The following is a 13698-nucleotide window of genomic DNA, read 5'->3' as shown; positions in this document are numbered from 1 at the left end:
AAGGCTAAGTCTCTTAGGCTAGGCTAGGATCACAATGAATCTGAAATGTCTATTTCCTTCCAAGGACCCAGCTGTCAGCAAACTGGACTGTTGAGCCTCCACTTTCTTGCTTCTGGGCCTTTTTCTCCTTGTTTGTCTTAGAAGCTCTACCAGTTTCTTAAGGCACAGCTTCAATGCTACTATTTGCAGTGAAGCCAGTAGACCTTGAGGTATTCCATGTGCAAAGATGTATCCATGGCTCTGGAAAGGCAACATGGATAGGGCTTAGCCTTTTCCTTGCAGCAGCTCTGCAGGTGATGGGGACCACACCCCCATGGACAATGCTGCAAGGGAGGCCTCCAGTGTGCTGTGGGAGAACACGGAGGGAATGATAGGTTTGTCCTGGGAATGAATTTGTGTCTTCTTAGAGGTGATGCTTGAATTGGTTTTTCAAGAGTTTGAAGCTCTTGGTTGACCGGTTGTTTGTCAGTAGAAGGCTATTCCAGGTCTGAACAAAGGTTCTAGGCTTTTTCTAAGGATGGCGTATGGGAGGATGACAAATAGTCTCTGTCTAACGGGTAGGGGGCTATGGAAGAGTCTGGAGGCAGACCAAGTCTAGGTTCTGAAGAGCCCTGATTGTCATGCTCTGGACTTTGGAATTGGAAGCCATGGGAAGAATTCCATGCAGAGGATGATTGGATGGATGATGATTGTGTTGGTTAAAACAGGGAACATATAGTGTCCAAGGAAGGAGAGAGGAAGAATTATGTGGGTCTTGTATATACTGAGTTTAGGGTACATCAGAGACCTCTCTCTCATGGCAATTTCCAATAAGGGGTCAAGAACGGGGATTTGTATCTCACATTCAGGTCCTTTATTCATTTTGAGTTTACTTTTGTGAATGGTGTAAGAAAGTGGTCTAGTTTCATCCTTCTGCATGTTGCTGTCCAGTTCTCCCAGTACCGTTTGTTAAAGAGACTTTTTTCCATTGGATATTCTTTCCTGCTTTGTCAAAGATTAGTTGGCCATACTTTTGTGGATCCAATTCTGGAGTCTCTATTCTATTCCATTGGTCTGTGTGTCTGTTTTTGTGCCAATACCATGCTGTCTTGATGATTACAGCTTTGTAGTAGAGGCTAAAGTCTGGGATTGTGATGCCTCCCGCTTTGGTCTTCTTCAATATTACTTTGGCTATTCGGGGTCTTTTGTGGTTCCATACAAATTTTAGGATTGCTTGTTCTAGCTTTGAGAAGAATGCTGGTGCAATTTTGATTGGGATTGCATTGAATAGATAGCTTTGGGTAGTATTGACATTTTAACAATATTTATTCTTCCAATCCATGAGCATGGAATGTTTTCCCATTTCTTTATATTTTCTTCAATTTCCTTCATAAGCTTTCTATAGTTTTCAGCATACGGATCTTTTACATCTTTGGTTAGGTTTATTCCTAGGTATTTATGCTTCTTGGTGCAGTTGTGAATGGGATCAGTTTCTTTATTTGTCTTTCTGTTGCTTCATTATTAGTGTATAAGAATGCAACTTATTTCTGTACATTGATTTTGTATCCTGCAACTTTGCTGAATTCTTATTCAAGTATAAGCTCCATAAAATCTTATCATTTCATTCTGGTATTTAGTGTCATGGGGAATGTTAAGATCACCTCAATTTCTGTAAGCTGTAGATAACCTGTTCTTTTATCTGTTTAGATTTTTAAACATTATTTAATCTTAAAAATTTTTAAATGTTTGCACCACATGTCTAAGATAATGAGTTATTGTTCTTTTTTGCCAGAAGTAAAAACCTGCTCTCTTTTCAAAAAAAATAAAGAATGGGGATTTGTGAGTGAAAGGTTAACAAAACACTTTCCCCTTCTTTATGAAAAATAAAATGACCTTGGGTTAACTTTCTAGCTCTGTTTGCAGGGAAATGCAACAGAGGTGAATGCTAGCTGTGTTATTAGGGAGGTTTGTGATTCGTAAGCGGAGTATGGACTAGGAGGTCCATGAATGAATATACCTGCCTGGTGAGAAGGCACAGCTTGGGGCTTCCTGAGCATGGTGGGCACGAGCTGATAGGCAAGCTGTGGTTCTGAGACTATTCCAGTAGAAATAGTTCTTGAAGGATGGAGCTTCTAAGCTAGGGAGGCCTCTGCACTCACCTGTGTGTTCCTAGTCTCGCATCTCTGACCTGTGATGTACACCCTTAAAAGCAGCCTGTGGTTGACTGGGGATGCTCCTACAGCTGCACTGTTCCCTCTGCCTCCCAGGGAAGCCAGCCCTAGGAGAAGCTCCTGGGTTCTTTAAGTTCCCCTTACTGAGGGGATTACAAAAAGTGGACACTGTGGGAAGTAAATACCGAATTTATTGGCAAAAGCCAGTTTCTTCTCTTCCTGCCCATAAAAGACAATAGAATGGCTTTGTGTGATCAACTTCTCCTTTTGCTAAACCCCAACAGTGAGCCAGGTGTGTGTCCTTAGCATCTAGTGCGGTCAGTGTTGGTCATGTGGCAGGTGCTTAGTCAATAACTGTTGCATAACTGATATCGATAAATATTTATTAATCACCTTCCATATTTCAAATATTCTTGCTAGTGGTCAGGATATAAATATGTGCCAATGTATCTGTTCCCTCAAGGACTTCATATTTTATTAGAAAACAGAAAGAATTTTGCCACAGTGTGTGGAAAGGGGAATGGGGGATAAACGACTTACAAAGTTGTTACCTTAGAGCAGCAACAGGGAACCCTCAATTAGGACTCATTTTTTAAAGTCAGTCTTTGTAACTTGTTTTCAAGGTTATATTTAAAGCCTCAAATTTTCTTATCTCTCTCTTTACTAATCACTCATTATCATCGTTCTCTTCATTATCGTCATTATCACAGTTAGCACTTATTAAGCACATATTATGTTTGCCAGGAATGGTGCTAAGTGATTTATGCGGATTATTTAATTGAATCCTAATAACAGCCTCATTAGGTAATTACTAAAAGTATCCCCATTTTACAGATGAGAAAACTAAGTTGGTGGGATCAGGATTCAAACGTGAAGTCTGACTCCAGAGCACCCTTGCTTAATCACTCTGCCCTTCTGTTTCTTGCCACTATCAACTCAGTGATATTTAGGTGAAATATACACTAAGCATTTATCTACTTGGGTCACAAAAAGGACAACGATACATCTTGTGTATGTCTGGAAGTCAATGACAGTGAATTATTCTTCAAATGTCTCATGTACAGTGGATCTAAGACTGATGTACTTACTAAAAATGTCTAGTTATTATTTACAAATCTAAGTGAGGAATCACTTAATGTTCTGTGTAAGGCCTTAAAAACACACATGAAGTAGAACAAAAAAAGTAATTTAAAAATTGGCAAGGACCCGAATAGACATTTTGCCAAAGAAGATATACAAATGGCCAACAGGCATTTGAAAAGATGCTTAACATCACTAATCATCAGGGAAATGTAAATAAAAGCACAATGAGAAATCACGTCATACCTGTCAGGGTGGCTAGTATCAAAAAGACAAGAGATAACAAGTGTCATTTAGGACGTGTAGAAAGGGGAGCCTGTGTGCACTGTTGGTGCCAGTGTAAACTGGTATAGCCACTATTGGAAACAAAACGGAGTTCCTTAAAAAACTAAAAATAGAATGGCCATAGGAGTCAGCAGTTCTACTTCTGAGTATTTATCCAAAGGAAATAAAATAACTATCTTGAAGAGATATTTACACTCTCATGTTCAACATTATTCACAATGGCCAAGATATGGAAATAACATAAGTAGTTAAAAAAAAAAAAGCCAAACTCCTAGTAACAGAGCAGAATGGTGGTTACCAGGGACTGGTAGGTAGGGGAAATGGGGAGACAATATTATATTATATGCTTGAAATTTGCTAAGAGAGTAGATCTTAAGCATCCTGACCACACACACACACACACACACACACGGTAAAAACACACACACACAAACAAAATGTTGAATCTAAATTTAGAAATCAATGCCGAATCATATATTTTAGTTAAAGCTCAGGCTATAGAACTTTTGAGTTTACCTTCTATGTGGAAGTTTGGTTTTATTGTATTTTTGTGAAAGTCTCAGATAATTTTACTTTAAACTTTAATTATGCCTGGAAAATTTGTAAGTGTTATTACAGGTTTAACTGTAGTAGAGTGTTCTGTATTCTAATATTGGATTTTACCAAAACAGAAGCGGAAAGACATTTAATCTGTCCAACTTTTCTTGGGAATACTTGAGAATGCCAGAGAAACTATATTTCTCTTTCCTTTTTGGTAACTGGCTCTCTCCCCCTCCTCTCTCTCCCCACTTTCACCCTTCCCTAGTTTATTTGGGGGAAGGGTGGTTTGGTCTCACTTCTGGCCTGGCCGACCTATGTCCTGGTCCGCCATGTTGCTTGGCTCTTCTGCTGCTGATTCTGCCTCCCCCTCCCCCCAGCTCTTGCACAGGGCTGCTAGGGAGAGGTGATGAGGAAGTTGAAGCTTGTCTTTACATTCCTTTCCCCAGATCTCTACAACACCACCAATACAAGGCTATGTGCATAAGAAGGGAGTAGATATGATACATTGTCCAAGTGGGACACTTGAGAGTAAAGCAGGACTATTAGTAATTACATCAGGACATCAGACACAAAGTGGCAGTCCCAGGCAAGCTGAGATGAATGGTCACTTCAGCATAGGAGATGTTTATGAAAGGTTTGTGGATAACAGAAAGGAAACAGAGCAAGCAGCAACTTAAAATTGACTATCACTCACTCATTGCCTTCTTGAAAGTCCTTGAGTGTCCCTACCCTGGGAGATTCTTTCTGGAGCTTTCAGGCCTCTCCTTGCAGTTTGTGCCTCAGGTCTGGGGAGGGTGAGGGATTGATGTGAATCCTTTTTTCTGCAATATCCAGTAGGATTATCATTAGCCACATGTGGCAATTTAAATTAAAATTAAATAATTAAAAAAATTTAGATTTCCAGTCATGTTGCCACATTTCAAATGCTCAACAGGCCAATGGCTACCACACTGAGCAAAACATCAACATTTCCATCATCTTAGAAAGTTCTATTGGACAGCACCGGACTCTCCTCAGATCTCCCTGCTTCCTTTCCCAGTCCCAGGTCCTCTATCCTCTACACACACACACACACACACACACACACACACACACGCTGCCCAACTGTCCAAATTCCATTTGTGTATTATGCAGAAAAATTGGCCATTCAGGCTTGCCCAAACAGCCTCCGTTCTTTCTACTAAAAAGAACTGTCAAAGCTCTCTGAAGTGTTTTCCTCAAAACCAAAGACCTGTCTACCTAGGGATGAATGGTCCCTCTGTCCTACAGGGCAGAAGTATCTACAGCCAGTTCTGGTCTCTCTAAAGTTATGACACTGATTTTCAAATGTGCCATTTGGAAGCACTTTTATTACATTATCATCATATGTTGAATAAACATGTACAAGAGGTTCTAAGTCAAATCCTTGGTTTATGTGGCTATAAAAAGCCAAGAGAAGAAAATGAAAAAAGAATTACATCCCAGCCTTAGGCACAACATCAACCTTGAAACAGAAAATATTTGACTCGTGCTGAGGAAGAGTCTGTCTGCATTGTGTTGAATAATCTTGCCAGATGGCCTTCCAAACAAATGAACTGAAGCAAAACAGGCCAGATTTATGGTTTCGTTGCAGTAAAAAAAAGCACTTTCCTATTATTAAGAGTAAATAAGTTCATGTTAAGGTGTTGTGGCTTACATAACAGTTTTGGATTGTGAGACTTGCGTGAAAATAGTGGTGTTGCAGAAGACGGCTGACATTTGCCAGAGAAAAGAGATTGTTCATTCTGTGTAGACAAGGCCAAGGGTGTATGCTCATAATGCAGTTTTTCCAGATTGTCATCAGATTATAAAAGGTCTATGGCTTGAGCGTTCAGAGACATTTATTGCTTGAGTTTTTTCAGAAAACCATCTTCCTTCCATTGCTACCACCTCAAAAAATGTAGCAAATGCTGCTCTTTGTGTTTTCTATTTTTGGATGTCCCCCTCCCCCACATTTTTTTGGCCGAGAGCAGGGGGAAGACCAGATTCCGTGTAACTGAAGTAGCCTTGCAGTTTTTTTTTTTTTTTGTAAGTTTATTTATTTAAGTAATCTCTAGACCCAACTTGGGGCTCAAACTCATGACCTCAAGATCAAGAGTTGCAGCCTCTTCCGACTGAGCCAGCCAGGCACCCAGTTTTGAGGTTTTTATTCTGTTTGTTCATTTGATAAACTTTCAAGTACATTTTTTTTAATGTTTATTTTTGAGAGACAGAGTGCGAGCAGGGAGGGCAGAGAGAGGGAGACAGAGAATCCCAAGTGGGATCTGTGCTGTCAGCACAGAGCGCCAGGCAGGGCTCTATTCCACAAACTGAGATCATGACCTGAGCCGAAATTGAGTTGAATGCTTAACAGACTGAGCCACCCAGGTGCCCCTCAAGTGCATTTTGATGTGTGTATCATTCTAGGCCTAATTGCCCTCTTTCCCTCCTACATTTGTTTAGAATTTACTCTTCCATTTCTGCCTCTGGTAGAATAGGTAAATAGAAGCTGTTGGAATTATGTACAAGGAAAGAAATATGCCCAATTCACTACTGGAAATTCTGATCAACCACAAGCTAAGTGTCATAAACTAGGGTGCATGACTTGGGAAAATAATATTTAAGAAATGATGACTGATACTGAATAGAGAGAGATGGGGTGCCTGGTGGCTCAGTCAGTTAAGCATCCGACTCTTGATTTTGGTTCAGGTCACGATTTCACAGTTCATGGAATTGAGTGTGTCAGTTTCTGCGCTGACAGTGTGGAGCCTGCTTGTGATTCTCTCTCCCTCTCTCTCTGCCCATCTTGTGCTCTCTCATGCTCTGAAAATAAATAAATAGACATTAAAAAAAATAGAGGGGCGGCTGGGTGGCTCAGTCTGTTAAGCATCTGACTTTGGCTCAGGTCATAATGTTGCAGTTTGTGAGTTCAAGCCCCGTGTCGGACTCTGTGCTGACAGCTCAGAGCCTGGAGCCTGCTTCGGATTCTGTGTCTCCCTCTCTCTGCCCCTTCCCTACTCACACTCTGTCTCTCTCTCTCTCTCTCTCTCTCTCTCTCAAAAATAAATAAACATTAAACAAAATTTTTTTAAATTAAAAAAACAGAGACAAATGTTTCTATTTGGATCTTCTGCATCCTTGCTTTATATTCATTCATTCATTCTTTCATTTCTTCATCCATTAATTCCCCATTGTATACTACATACCAGAGAAGTAGCAAGTAAGATCAGTATAGTCCCTGTCTTCACAGAGCTCTTGGGCAGTGACTATGAGAGACTTAAGCTCTGATGAGGAGGAAGACTTCCTCTCCAAGGACGTGATGAGTAAGCCAGATGAAGGGTGGGGGTGGAGGTGAGGGCAGGGAAAAAGACAGTAAAACTTCAGGGGAGCTTCCCAGGCAGAGGAAGGAACATGGGTGAAGGCGCTGGAATGGGGGGAGGATGAGTCTGTAAGGACTGAGGCTAGCAAGTAGAGAGAAGGTTCCATTGGACATGGCCAACATGGGCAGGGACTCACATTTGATGGCCTTGCCAAAGTGTACAAAGTAAGAGTTGTGTGATCAGATTTGCGTTTTAAAGAGCTCAGTGGCTTCTGTGAGGAAAATGCATTGAAAGCATGCAAAAGTACCTGAGGGAGACCTGATAGGTGCCATCGAGAAGTACAGGCAGTGAAAGATGGGTTCTTCCACCTGGGTGGGAGGGGAAACACAGAACTGAGTATATTTATGAGATGTTTAGTAGGTGAAATCCAATAGGCTTGGTAATGGACTTGTCACAAGGAGTGAAAGAGAAGGTAGGGTTAAAGATGACATTGGGCTGGGAGGGGCACAGGATACTGTAAGGTAGAGACTAACTGGTGGAGGGGAGGAGGAAGAAGAGTTTGGAGAGGCAGAAAGGAGAGCCACAGGGCAAACCTCTGGTGTAGTCTCCCCAAAGTTACTGTGGGAGTGGCAGGTGTGAGCAATGCCAAATACATTTAGGGAGACTTCAAAGTCGAGTGGGTCTGTGCCCTGCTTTCCAGAGCTTACTGTAGTGAGAGGCCATCGTGGCACTAGAGAGGCCACATAAGGGAGGTAAGGTGGCATGTCAAGGTCTGGGATGACTTGAGACAGACTTTCAAGTCTCCCAGGATCCCAGAAGAGAGGCAGAAGTGTTGAGACAAGGCCAGGAGCCTGGAAGGGTCCTGGAGGGAGTAACATGGGGCATTATCAGTAGATGTGGATGGTCTATACCAGCTAGAGGCCACGTGGGATCATGGACATCAAGGGTGAATGATGGGATGGTAGAGACAGAAGTTCAACAACCAGATGGAATGAAGTTCTCAGCAGTCAACACCGGATGACTTCCCTGGACCAGATTCTGTCTGCCTCACTACGTCCATGCCTGATCTTGTGCAAATGCTCAAAGCAAAAGGAGGCAGGAGATAACTTGGGTTGACTGAGTTTAATCAGGAACAAAAGAGCCTTAGCAGATCCTAATATAACAATTCAGTAACTAATGGTAATACAAATCTGGAGAATGGCTGGGTTAATCATAAATGAGACTGGGACAATTGGTCAGCTGTTGGGAAAGAAAAAAATACATTTTGATCTTTGCCTATAACAGAATATTGTTTTTATTAAAAAAATGTTAAGTTTATTTATTTATTTTGAAAGACAGAGCAGGTGGGATGGGGGCAGAGAGAGAGACGGGAGAGAGAATCCCAAGCAGGCTCCACACCGCCAGTGCAGAGCCCGACGTGGGGCTCCAACTCATGAACTGTGAGATCATGACCTGAGCTGAAATCAAGATTTGGATGCTTAACTGACTGAGCCACCCAGGTGTCCCACAAAATATTTTAGATAGAAAAAAAAACCCACCCCTTCCCTACAATAGTATTAAAATAAAAGGAAAAAAATGTAAAAGAGGATTTTCTAATAGCTGAATAAAGGGACCTATCTAAGCTACAAGAAAGATGTGAAATTTTAAGGAAAAACATCGACAGATTTCATGATATAATGATTTAAAAATTTGTCTGCAAAAATGTCTGACTGAATTGAAAATGCACATAAATTGGGAAAACTATTATAACAAAACAGAAGTTTACATCCTAACAATATAAAGAAGTCCTACTAATATGTATGGAAAGGTTAAGATCTCAACAGATATAAATAGGCAAAGGACATGAATTGGCATATTGTGAATAGGAATTTTAAATGGCTGACATGGAAAAATATTTAATATCATTAGCTAGTACGGAATAAATACACGTTAAAACAAGAATGACATGACTTTTAGTACCTACCCATTTAGGAAAGATTTAAAAAATGATAATACTCATTTCAGGTAAGTATGCAGGAATACACTCATTCATTTTGCTGTTGGGAGACTAAATTGAAGCAAATAATTAAGATAGTAATTTGGTAATCTGTATAAAAAGTATGAGAGTTTAAAATTGGAAGCAACAAGAGGCACCTGGCTGGCTCAGTTGGTAGAGCATGTAACTCTTGATCTTGGAATTGTGAGTTCGAGCCCCATGTTGGATGTAGAGATAACTTAAAAATAAATCTTTAAAAAAATTTTTTTAATGTTTATTTATTTTTGAGAGAGAGAGAGAGAAAGAGCATGAGCAGGGGAGGGGCAGAGAGAGGGGGAGACACAGAATCTGAAGCAGGCTCCAGGCTCTGAGCTATCAGCACAGAGTCTGATGCGGGGCTTGAACCCACAAACTGTGAGATCATGACCTGAGCTGAAGTCAGCTGCTTAACCGACTGAGCCACCCAGGCGCCCCTACTTAAAAATAAATCTTAAAAAAACATTGGAAACAACCTGTGTTTTCCAAGTAGGGGAATATTTCAGGAAATCAGTGTATATCTACATGTTGTACTATTACAGAGCCATTAAAGTGGAGGCATTTGAAAATATTTAATGATATAGGAAAAATGCATATGTTATAATGTGAAGTGGCTAAAAGCAACATGCTGAATTATATATACAGTGTGATCACAACTATGCACATAAATATGCACGGAAATAGTTTGAAAAAATGCATCAATCTACCCATGCTTTTTTTTTTTTTTGAGTGTTGTAATTATCAGTTATCTTATTTTCTTTTTACTTTTTTTCTTCTATAGTGCAGAAGAGTTCTAAGTTGGAAAAATTAGAAAATAGTTTTTGTTAGAAATAAATACCTACTTTTAGCTTTCTTGCAACTTAATGGCTCCTACTCTGATGGTTTGATATGATTTTGTTGGCTAATGCATTTGTCTCAAGCTATTTACATGTATTCACATGATACAAGTATTTACATGATGACTCACGTAATACTTTTATGGCTCTCAGTATGTGTCAGGCACCGTACTGCACACTTTACACATATTAACTCAGTTAGAATGCACAGTACTCACAGGAGGTAGGTCACATTATTATTCACATTTTATGAAGCAGGAAATTGGGGCACAGAGAGGTTAATTAACCTCCCCAAGGTCACATAGCATGTATATGATGGAGCTAGGATTTGAATTCAGCTAGAATATGAATGCTCCAGTGGCCCTACCCTGTATGTGCTGCATGGTTATGTTTAAGAGAAAAGACAATTTTGTTTTTCAGAAGACAAGCAAACAAGAAAATCTTATGAAAACAAACTAGCATCAAACAACAATAATAAATGCAAAATGACATTCTTGGGTCATGAATCTCATCTATGAAGTACAAGAGTTAAGTAGGATGATCTTTAATGCTCCCTTGGCTGTGAATTCTACAATTGTATTTAATAGCTAGAAAAACTGGCTTTTGTATACTGTAGTAGGAATGCTACTTATTTCCTGCACCCATCATTTCCTTCCCAAGTACACACCTTTTTATTGGGAGCCTCTGACATTGATCCCTAAGCCCACCCTTCCTTCCATGCCCTGTTGATCAGAACAGGGGAAAATATCTCAACCAAGCTGGGCCAGTGATTTCTGAGTTTGGAATTGGTGCTCCAGGATTCTAGACCACTCTTGACCACGTGTACCATGAGTTCAGTGTAAGCCTCTGGATTGTTCACCACTGCAGTGAGGGGATGGGACTGGAAAGGAAGGATGGTTTTTGTGTTTCCCAGTGGCTTTCTCACCCTTGCTTTTAGGCCTCCACAAGACCTTGCCCATTATCCTTAGATCCTACAAGACACCCTGTGTCCTTTCTATAAATTCCCCACTTGTGTTTGCTTAATCTAGTTTGAGTGGGGTTATTACTTGCTACCAACCTTGTACTCGTTCCCAGCCTGTGTGGTGTAGCCTCAAGGTGAATAAGGAGGAACTTTTGCATTGAGGCATTTTTCAAAATCTGACTTGAGATGTTTTCCTGCGATGACTCAGGCACTACTATGATGAAGTCAGCTAAACAAGGGTTGTACCGAAAACCAGGCATGCTGGGGAAAATACTATTAAAAGAGATGGTGGAAGACCCACTAGCCAGCTGAAGGGTCTGGTCTGGAGTGGAGGCTAGTTTATAGATTTAATTTAGAGGAGAGGATGCTTGACTGTTTTCAGGTTGCCCAGGGCTTACCATGCTTTGGGGGGAAACTGACTGGTAGCCAACTCATGGGAGACTCCTGGAGCAGCTGGTGCACCAGTGCTTAAAAACAATTTTTTTTAATGTGTATTTATTTTTGAGGGGGGGAGGGGCAGAGAGAGAGGGAGACACAGAATCCGAGGCAGGCTCCAGGCTCTGAGCTGCTGGCACAGAGCCCGACGCGGGGCTTGAACCCACAAAGTGCGAGATCATGACCTGAGCCGAAGTCAGACACTTAACCGACTGAGCCATGCAGGCGCTGGGGGGCCAGCCACATGCATGTCTTGCTCAGATCGTTAGATCTAGACTGTGTGCAAGGGCCCCCTTGGAATTGAGAGACTTGCCTGTGCTGGGCACTTTGTCCACCCCTGTGCATCTGTCTGCAGTCTCGTGCTGGGCATGTCCTCTTGGTCTTGATACAGTGGACACCTCTGCCTGTGCTGGTCTTCCTGTTTGTCAGGCAATACTTGCATATCATTTAGAAAAAATGGAGTCGAATATTATCAGAAGAAACAATAAAGTGAGTTAGAAATAGCGACTTCTCGGTATATGCCGAAGGGGTAGAAAGGGGCAGAGCAACAGGGGTCTGCTTTCCATGTAAACTTTTTATTGCCATAATTTTTTTTACTATGTACATATATTGCTTAGATACAAACAAATAAACAGTCACTATAATACCCAGCTCCCCATCATAAAATAGTGTCTGTTATGTCTTGGTGCCAGTCTACATCCTCTCTCCTGTTACTGACTCAAATCCTAGTGGTCTCATTCCATTTACTCTGCATGCTTTTAATAGCACAGACCTGTTTTGCAATTTATTTCATTTAGAGGCATTCTTTTGGTTTTGTTTTTATTTAGATGCTTATTGGATTCTTGGCTGTGTGCAAGGAATTTGTACAATAAAAACGGTGGATGTTAGTATCCACTTTGTCTTGTATTGGGTAATTATTAGGTAATCAGTATAGTCATTAGGCGTTGGCAATTTTGAGAATGTACATATTCTATAAGTTTTTTTAAATGTTTATTTTTGAGAGAGAGAGACAGAGCATGAGTGGGCGAGGGGCAGAGAGAGAGGGAGATGCAGAATCTGAAGCAGGCTCCAGGCTCTGAGCTGTCAGCACAGAGCCCGATGCGGGGCTTCAACCCATGAACGGTGAGATCCTGACTTGAGCCGAAGTCAGACGCTTAACTGACTGAACCACCAGGCACTCTGAGAATGTACATATTCTAAAGAAACTTAAAAAAAAAATGCTGCTTAGGCCAAATAAATGTTTATGGCAGTCTTCAAAATGTTCACTTACTTCGTCCTCCTTTGCTTTGTTTGGACAACGGTAGATTGAAAGCAGAGAGCATATCCAAAGCCTGAAGAAATGCTCTGATCAGTTTGTTCATTCATTCGTTAACAAATTTGTTGCTCACGTAGTATATGCCTGGTAGCGTATTGTACACAAGTAGGACATAGTCTGCAAGCTCAAGAAATGGAAGGTCGTGGAGGATATTTTTTGAGGGAAAGGTAGCTTTCATTTTTTCATTAAGATAATTCATTACTTCATAAGCTTTTGCTGTTTAGCATCCCTTTAGATAAGAAGCGCTTGGTAAAAACTTGTTTGCAAATAGAGGATCTACATATAACCTTGCAAGACAAACCTATAGTCCAGATTCTCAGTATTTTCTCCTGCTTCCTGCCCCTGAGGCTACAGCCTCTGCAAGTGGCTCTCAGAGGAGAGCTTCCTGGAACCTTGGAGGGAGAGCCTGAGAGAATCAAGAATGCCTGGGTGGCTCAGTCGGTTAAGCGTCCGACTTCAGCTCAGGTCATGATCTCATGGTTGGTGAGTTCGAGCCCCACGTCGGGCTCTGTGCTGACAGCTCGGAGCCTGGAGCCTGCTTCGGATTCTGTGTCTCCCTCTCACTCTGCCCCTCCCCTGCTCACGCTCTCTCTCTCAAGAATAAATAAACATTAAAAAAAATTAAAAAAAAAACAATGTATGGTTTGAGCACCACTCACAGAGGTTGCTATGTCCATCCTCTTTCATCGCATAAACGTAGGCACTGAAGGTTAACTGTGTGGAAGCCATCTTCGGGAGGCCTGAGGATGCTAAGGCTGTGGAAGGAGG

Source organism: Panthera uncia, chromosome F2 (genome assembly GCF_023721935.1).
Source record: "Panthera uncia isolate 11264 chromosome F2, Puncia_PCG_1.0, whole genome shotgun sequence".
Taxonomy (NCBI): Eukaryota; Metazoa; Chordata; class Mammalia; order Carnivora; family Felidae; genus Panthera; species Panthera uncia.
The sequence above is the reverse complement of the archived record's forward strand: the minus strand, read 5'-3'. Positions refer to the sequence as shown.